Here is a 7,298-nt window from a genome sequence, read left to right as displayed (position 1 = left end):
AGGGCAGGGGAGGGCACAGAATCAGAGCTACCCAGGACCCCCATGTGCTACCTGCACAAGGAATGAGCATCCCAAGGGGGCAGCACTTGGCCACGGGTCACCCCAAAATCTGAGGCATCCAGGGAAGGAGCTGTGACGCCCATGCCCCCCCAGCCACTTCCCATCCCTGGCACCCCTATTCAGTTGGGACCCCAATCATGGGAATCTGATTTCCTTTTGTCCCTCCTTCCCTAAAACCCCTTCCCTGGACTGCAGTTCCTCACAATCTCCTACCCCAAAGAACCCCATCCTGGTAATTCCAGTCCCTGGGAGCCCCATTCCCTTGGGGACATTGATTCCCCCAGGACCCCCCATTCTCACAGGGTTCCCCTTTCCCCTGGCACCTCCATCCCTTGGCCCCCATCCCATGATCACAAATCCCTGGAGGCCACATTGTTCTGGCACCCTCATTCCCAAGTCTGAGTCCATCCATCCACTGGGACCCCCATTCCCATGGGACCCCATCCCTGGGCACGCCATTCCTCTGGACACCTATTTCTGGCTCCCTACACCACCTCAGGCTCCAAATTCTGGCCCCACCATGTCCCACCATCACCCCCATGTCCCACAAGGGCCCCACCCTGCCCCCATCCTGTCCTCAGCCTGCCCCACCCACCAAGGGCCACCTACACCTGGGGACTGATGTGACCTCGCTTCCTTCCCCTTCATCCGAAGAGCCGCCAGCCAGGGGAGCGGTGGCCACAGCAGTGAGTGACAGCCAGTGCACATGGCTGGGGACACCGGGATGGCCCGGAAGATGGCACTGCTCCTGTGGGGTGAGTGCCCTGGGCACGGGCTTGACATCCTGGGGATGGGCCCTGGTGAGGCAGAGACTGGTGGGGAGGGGGCATAAGGGGGCTGCAGGGTCCCCTGAGGTCCCAAAAGGCCGCAGAGCCAGAGCATGAGGTGACCAGGGCTGTGGAGACAGGAGAGGGGGGAAAATAACGGGGGGACAGGGATTTGGGGAACTATCATGGCGCTGGTGGGGGTGACCACTGCAACCACTGCTGAGTCTCCATTTCTGGGTGTCCAGTGTGTCCCCATATCCTAACTGCGCAAGGGCTAGCCGGTGTGTCTCTGTCCCCAAGGGGTACTTGCCACACTATGACAGTTTATGGACAGCCCCCACACCCAGTCCCTCACTTTCAATGTCCCTGTGATGCCACCCTCATCCAGCCCTGTCCCTTCTCCCTTCCAGCCCAGACCCTCGGCCTCTCTGGTGAGTCCTCGGGGGATGCCATGGCCCCACCCCGCTGTCCCCAGCCCCACATTGGCCCTGGCAGGCTGGTGTCCCCTGTCACCCACAGGTGCCCAGACCACCCAGCTGCTGGTGGAGCCCCCCTGGATGCCAGCGGTGCTGTGGGACCGGGTGACATTGACCTGCCAGGGCTTGGGGACTGCCCGTGCCACCAACTGGTACAAGGATGGGCAGCGCTGGGGGCAGCAGGGACCAGACCACTTCACTGTCACCGAGAGTGGCACCTACACGTGTGACAGACCTGGCACCGGGCTCAGCCCCCCCATGAAAGTCTCAAATGGTGAGAGGGGTTTGGTTGTCTCCAGCCTCGCTCCTGCAGGGACCTCAAGGTCTCTGGGTGTGCTCTGCTCCATGGGTCCCCTCCTGGTGTGACCAGAGCTCATCCCCTGTACACGGGGATATCCCAGACCATCTCAGAGTGGAGGGATCCCAGTTCTGGATTCAGGGAACCCTGCTGCACTGGATGTGTTTCAGTTCGAGGGTCCTTGAGAAAATTGAATGCCACAGGTGTCCTAAGACTCCCATGTTCCACAGCCCGACTGGTGCTGCAGGTGCCGGCGCAGGAGCTGCTGGAGGGGGACACGGTGACACTGCGCTGCCGGCGCTGGGAGAACATGTCGGTCACTGGGGTGTGATTCTACCATGGGGACAAGGAGGTGGAGAGGTCCCTCAGTGGGACCGAGCTGTCCCTGTCCCCTCTGCAGCTGAACCACAGCGGCCGCTACAGCTGCAGGGGCCGGGTGGACTCCAAGGTGGCACTGTGGGCGCACTCGGCTTCAGTGACAGTGACAGTGCACGGTGAGCATCCCACAGCCACCACCCTGACACCCTCACAGTCCCTCCCCAGGGATTCAGGCTCACAAATCTCCCTCCCCTCTCCTTCCCAGAGCTCTTCTCGGTGCCGGTGCTGGAGGGTCCCCCTTATCTTATTGTGGGATCCCCCCTGACTCTCAGCTGCCTCAGCACCCCCAGCCCCCTGCAGCCCCGAGCACCCCTCCTGCACGTGTTCTACCGGGACAGGCAGGTGGTGGGGGGCCCGCAGGGGTCCCCGCAGCTGCTGGTGCCCGCCGTGGGTGTGTCGCACTCGGGGAATTACAGCTGTGACGTGCAATCCGAGGGGGGGGCCGTGCGGAAGAGCAGCACCTGGCTCCGCGTCACGGTGCGCAGTGAGTGTGGGGATGGGCACGGGGAGCCCCTACAGTTTGCTCAGGCACCCCTGCCCTGTCTGGGGATCCCGATAACTACCCGGGTCCCCTATCCTTTCCTGGGTACCTCACCAGATCCGCCAGCCCTATGTGGGTACCCCCATCTTTCTGCTAATCTTTTTCCACATCCCCTCATTCCTGCTTGGGTCACCCTCTGTGTCCCCTCATTCCTCACTGGGATCCCTTCATCTGTCCCTGATTCAACCTCAGCCCTCTCTGAACTCCCTCCAGGGTCCTCAAGTCTCACCATTCCCTCCCTGGTTTTACATACTCTTCCTGGTGTCTCCCCATCTTCCTCTCCAGGCCTCCATCATTCCTTGGGGTCCCGTTCCAAGCCCCCCTCCTATCTCTGTGCCTCCTTTTCCTCACTGGGGTCCCACTTCCCCTCTCCCATCCCTCCCCACCATGGGTCTCTCACTGTTCCCTGAGGTCCCCCCATCCAAGGGGTCCCACCCTTGGGGGTGTCCCTGTCAGTGCAGCCCCCAGGGGACAGGTGGCATGCAGGGACTGACTGGTCCTGAGCTACGTGGTGGCTGCGGGTCCCCTGTCCTTCTCCTGGCACCGGGAGGGCTTGGGGGCACTGCTGGGAACCGGCCCTTGCCTGGAGCTGTGCCATCCTGGGGACAATGACAGCGGCCAGTACCGGTGCCAGGTCAGCGACAGGGACAGCGTGGCTGAGAGTGACCCCCTGAATGTCACCATCCTGGGCAAGCAGGACCCTCGGACTGGGGGTGACCCCTCCCATGGCACCCCCATCCCACCTGCCCAGTGCCAGCCCTGTCTCTGTCCCCACAGTGCCCGTGGCCAATGCCACCATCACCCCTGGTCCCCTGTCACACCAGGTACATGCCGGTGACCCCATGACCCTGCGCTGCTCAGGGCAGGTGGGCTCAGCCCCTGTCACCTTCACCTGGCTGCACAATGGGGAGCAGGTGGCCCAGGGTCCCCTTCTGGAGCTTGGAGCTGTTGATGTGGGACATTCGGGCACCTACCAGTGTGTGGCCACCAACCAGCTGGGACAGGACGGGCACCGCGTGTTCCGGGCACTCAGCCCAGAGCTGGCCCTGGCTGTGACATCGCGTAGACACAGGGACACAGGTGGGGTCACACTGGGTCACACGGGGGGTGCAGGACCCCTGGGCTTCTGGGTGACACCAATGTGTCCCTCTCTGTCCCCAGCAGTGGCTGTAGGGCTCAGTGGGTCCCTGCTGTTCCTGCTCCTGCTCCTGGCTGTCATCGGGGGCTGCTACCAGTGGCACTGCTGTGGTGGGTCACAATACGGGGGGATGGGGTTTCCAGGGATTGGGGTGAAGACCCCCCAGGGTATGGGGGCCATAGAGTGTCACCAACAGCTCCTGACTTGGGAGAAACTGAGCCTGTAGAGACCTCAGCTTGGGGTCCTGGGTGATTTGGGGAGGTTGTGTGGGGTTGTGCAGGGAAGTTGGGGGTTCTGTCAGGGGTTTTGAGGGAGTTCTTGGGACTCTGAGGTCTCAGTGGTTTGAAAGGTTGGTTTAAGGTATTTTGGGACTTTCAAAGATGCTTGAGGGTCCCAGGGACAGTCAGGGGTCCCGATGGTGTTCAGAAGCCCTGAGAACCCCAGAGTCACCCCTCATGCTTTTCTTTTGCAGCCCTCAGGAAACAGCAAGAAAGGTGAGTGAAGGACTCCAGGTTTGAACCTCCATTTTACCCCCACAACAAAACCCTCCCATGCCCACAGACTCCCACTTATCCCTGCAGGCCTCCCCCAGAGCCCGCGGCCCCCCCAGAGGTGGGGGAGGTGCTGTACAGTGATGTCATGAGCACCAAGAAGGCAGGTGGTGAGTTCAGATGGGACACGGGGGACATCACCCATGGGTGTCACCCACAATCCAGGTCCCACAACCGGCATCTCTCACAGGGACCTCCCGCGCCACATCCCCCCAGGTGACCTATGCAGAGCTGCCAGGACCCCACAGGAGGCAGCAGGACACCAGTGACATCTGCGAGAACGTGCTGTGACACTGAGGGCACAGAGGGCACTGGGGTCCCTGTCCAAGGGCATCCCCAGCTCCCATGGGTGCCCATCGTGCCCAGGGAGTGGCCATGAGTGGGGGCTCCCATGTGGGGCTGCCAGGCTCCCTGTTCAAGTGCTCCCAGTACCCCCAGGGGCTCCTCATTTCCTCCTCTGCTACCAGGAGGCACAGGACCCTTGTCCCTTTTACTGGACCCAAATATCAGCTTTTTGATTAAACCAGAAGAAACGGTTTTTGTTTGTTTAGCTCTGCCCTGTTTGGCTCAGGAAGGAGGAGGGTCCCACCTGGTTGGTGAACAAATACTTCTCAGTTTTCAAGATTCAGAATTCAAAAGGTCACAAAAGGAACAATTTCCAGGGAAAGCACCCAACAAGGAACAAACCCCAGAGGTTGCCTCTGGCACGATTCCTCCACCAGGCAGGTCCCAGAACTTCACTGCTCTGATGGCCAAAGTGGCATTTAGGAGCCTCTGGATTCTCTTGTGCCCTGTCCCAAACCCCTCCTCTGCTGTGTTTGCCCAACAATGATGTCAGAAAGGCCCTGTGGGGGTTCCAGAGCCTCCCCCTTTTCCAGGGCAGTCAGGATCAGGCCATGGCACAGGGTGGGGTGTCAGAGACAGGAAAAGTTTGATGTCTGGAAACATTTTGGAACACCTATGTCTGGCAGGGGTGGGCCAGACCTTGCTTTTGCTGAGACAGGGCCCCATCTGTCCATCAGCCTGTCAGCCATGGCACACTGGGGACAGTGTGACACTCTGCCAAAGCAAGCTTCTGAGTGGCCAGGAGACCACTGTGTCACCAAGTGCCAGCTGGGGAGAGGGCGCTTGGTGGCCCAACTAGCTTAAAGCGCAGAGCATGAGGTTGCCTAGTTCCTGACCCTGTCTTCAGTTGAGGTCTCTGTCCCATCCACACTGGAACCCAGGATTTGACCACTCGTTTAAATGAGAAATATTTGCCAAGGAACGTGGGAATCTTCCTGGAATGGAAAGAAGACCCATGCCTAAAACTTATATTAATTTCAAAAATGATGGGTCTTCCAGGCCAAAGTGTTGGAGAATGAATAACAGCTCTTTACTGGGAAATTTATAAACCTGAAGAGAACAAACAACACAAACCCAGAACTTTCCCTCCCACTCAGCACTGTTGGTTTTTGTGGCAGTTTTAACCGCAGCCAGCAGGGGGCGCTGCAGGGAGCACTCCCGGCCCAGCAGGGGGCGCCCCGGTGCAGCTCCATCCCCTCAGTGGCCATGGCGGCCTCGGACAGGAGGGAGGATGGGAAATCGCTCCTTTTGCAAACTCACGGGCACCAATCGGTCCCGGCACCACCACCGGCAGCGGGCAGAAGCCGCCAAGGCAGCAGGTTGGATCCCAGTGCCCACTGGCAGCGTAGCAGTGTCCCAGGGTCAGGCACATGCCCTGCCCAACACCCGCAACCACTGTCTATGATCCCGGAGGGAAGGAAGGCAGCGCCTGACATGTCTCAGGTCCACAACATCACTTCTGATCGCTTTACAGCCTTTCATTCCCTTTTCCTCCTTCAGCCTGGGCACAGCAGCTCTGGGAATGTTGAAATTCCCTGGGATTCTGAGGAAAGCTCGTGCTCGGTGCTGACTCTGCCAGGGCTCCTCAGGCGGCTGCAGAGTGCATTTGGATTTCCTGCTCCTCCTGGGCCACTGCTGGTTCTGACACAGCCGCTGCAGGACAGGAAGAGGAGAGCCTGAGGGCTCTGCAGCTGCAGCTGGAGCACAGAGATAGCCAGGGCTGGGAGCTGTGCCTTGAGAGGGCAAAATGGGGCTAAATTGGAGCTGTTTGGGCCAATGCCCCTGTTCTGCTCCAGACGCTGCAGACCCTTCAGGAGGTGTTGTAATTATTGTTGGGATTCCTGAAGGTCTGCTGTGTTTCTAAAGCATCCCAGTGCACAAACAGAGGGCTCCGCTGTGTCTCCCAGGGATTTTGGAATTCTGTGGCTGAGGCGGGAGCGGCTGGAGCAGGTGGCCCACAGGAGCAGCACCTGGCCATGCAGGTAGAGCAGGAGTTCCAGGAATTTCGCAGGGTGCTCAGGTGAGGCCCATGGGGGCTGGGCCATGGTGGGACACAACTTGCCATTCCTGCTCCCTCTAGATTTTGAGACAGAGCAGTGACACCCATAAGTCTCCGAAACCCCACAGGGTCTAGGCGCAGCCTCAAAGGAGTCCCAGCCCAGGCCTTGGGGATGATTTGGATACTCCCGGGCTCGTTCCTGACAAACGACAGTGCTCCAGGAGCAATCAGCACATCCCGAAGGAGCAGCCCGGGGCTGCTAGAGCCCGAGTGCTGTAGGCAAGGACGGCGTGAGGGATCCGGGCCCCGCTCAGCTGGTGCTGCCCCAGGAATATCTCATCCAGCAGGAGCTCGGCAGCCTCTGCCGGTGTCGGCCCCGGGGCTGTCGGGGGGTGCGGCCGGAGGGGCCGGGGGGCAGCGGGTGGGAGGGGCTGGGATGGAGGGACCGGGACCCCACTGGGGAGCCCCGAGCATGGAGGGAGGGAAACGGCGGAGGGGAGATCCCGGGACAGGGGGGAGCAGAGACCCTGTGGTGGGGTCTGTGGAAAGGGGGGACAGCAATGGTGGTCCTGGAGCACCAGGAAGGGGTCCAGCTGCCATCGCGCTGCGAGTGCCGGGACGGTCACAGGGTGTCTGAATCGACTGTGGCAGTGTGTCCAAAGCCACTGTCGCGATGTGTCGGGACTGAGCGTTGCCAGGGTAAGGCCCCCACAGCTCCGGGAAGTGGAGGGGTACCCTGGAAGGT

The 7,298-nt window shown here is 60.6% G+C and overlaps 1 pseudogene; it reads left to right on the top strand.

Moving 5' to 3' along the window:
- The first annotated feature begins 784 nt into the window (after positions 1-784).
- LOC131092017 (Fc receptor-like protein 4) lies at positions 785-4,500 on the top strand (annotated as a pseudogene).
- Positions 4,501-7,298: the final 2,798 nt, after the last annotated feature.

This window comes from Melospiza georgiana, chromosome 20 (assembly GCF_028018845.1).
Source record: "Melospiza georgiana isolate bMelGeo1 chromosome 20, bMelGeo1.pri, whole genome shotgun sequence".
Lineage (NCBI taxonomy): Eukaryota > Metazoa > Chordata > Aves > Passeriformes > Passerellidae > Melospiza > Melospiza georgiana.
This window is presented reverse-complemented; position numbering and strand designations above follow the sequence as displayed.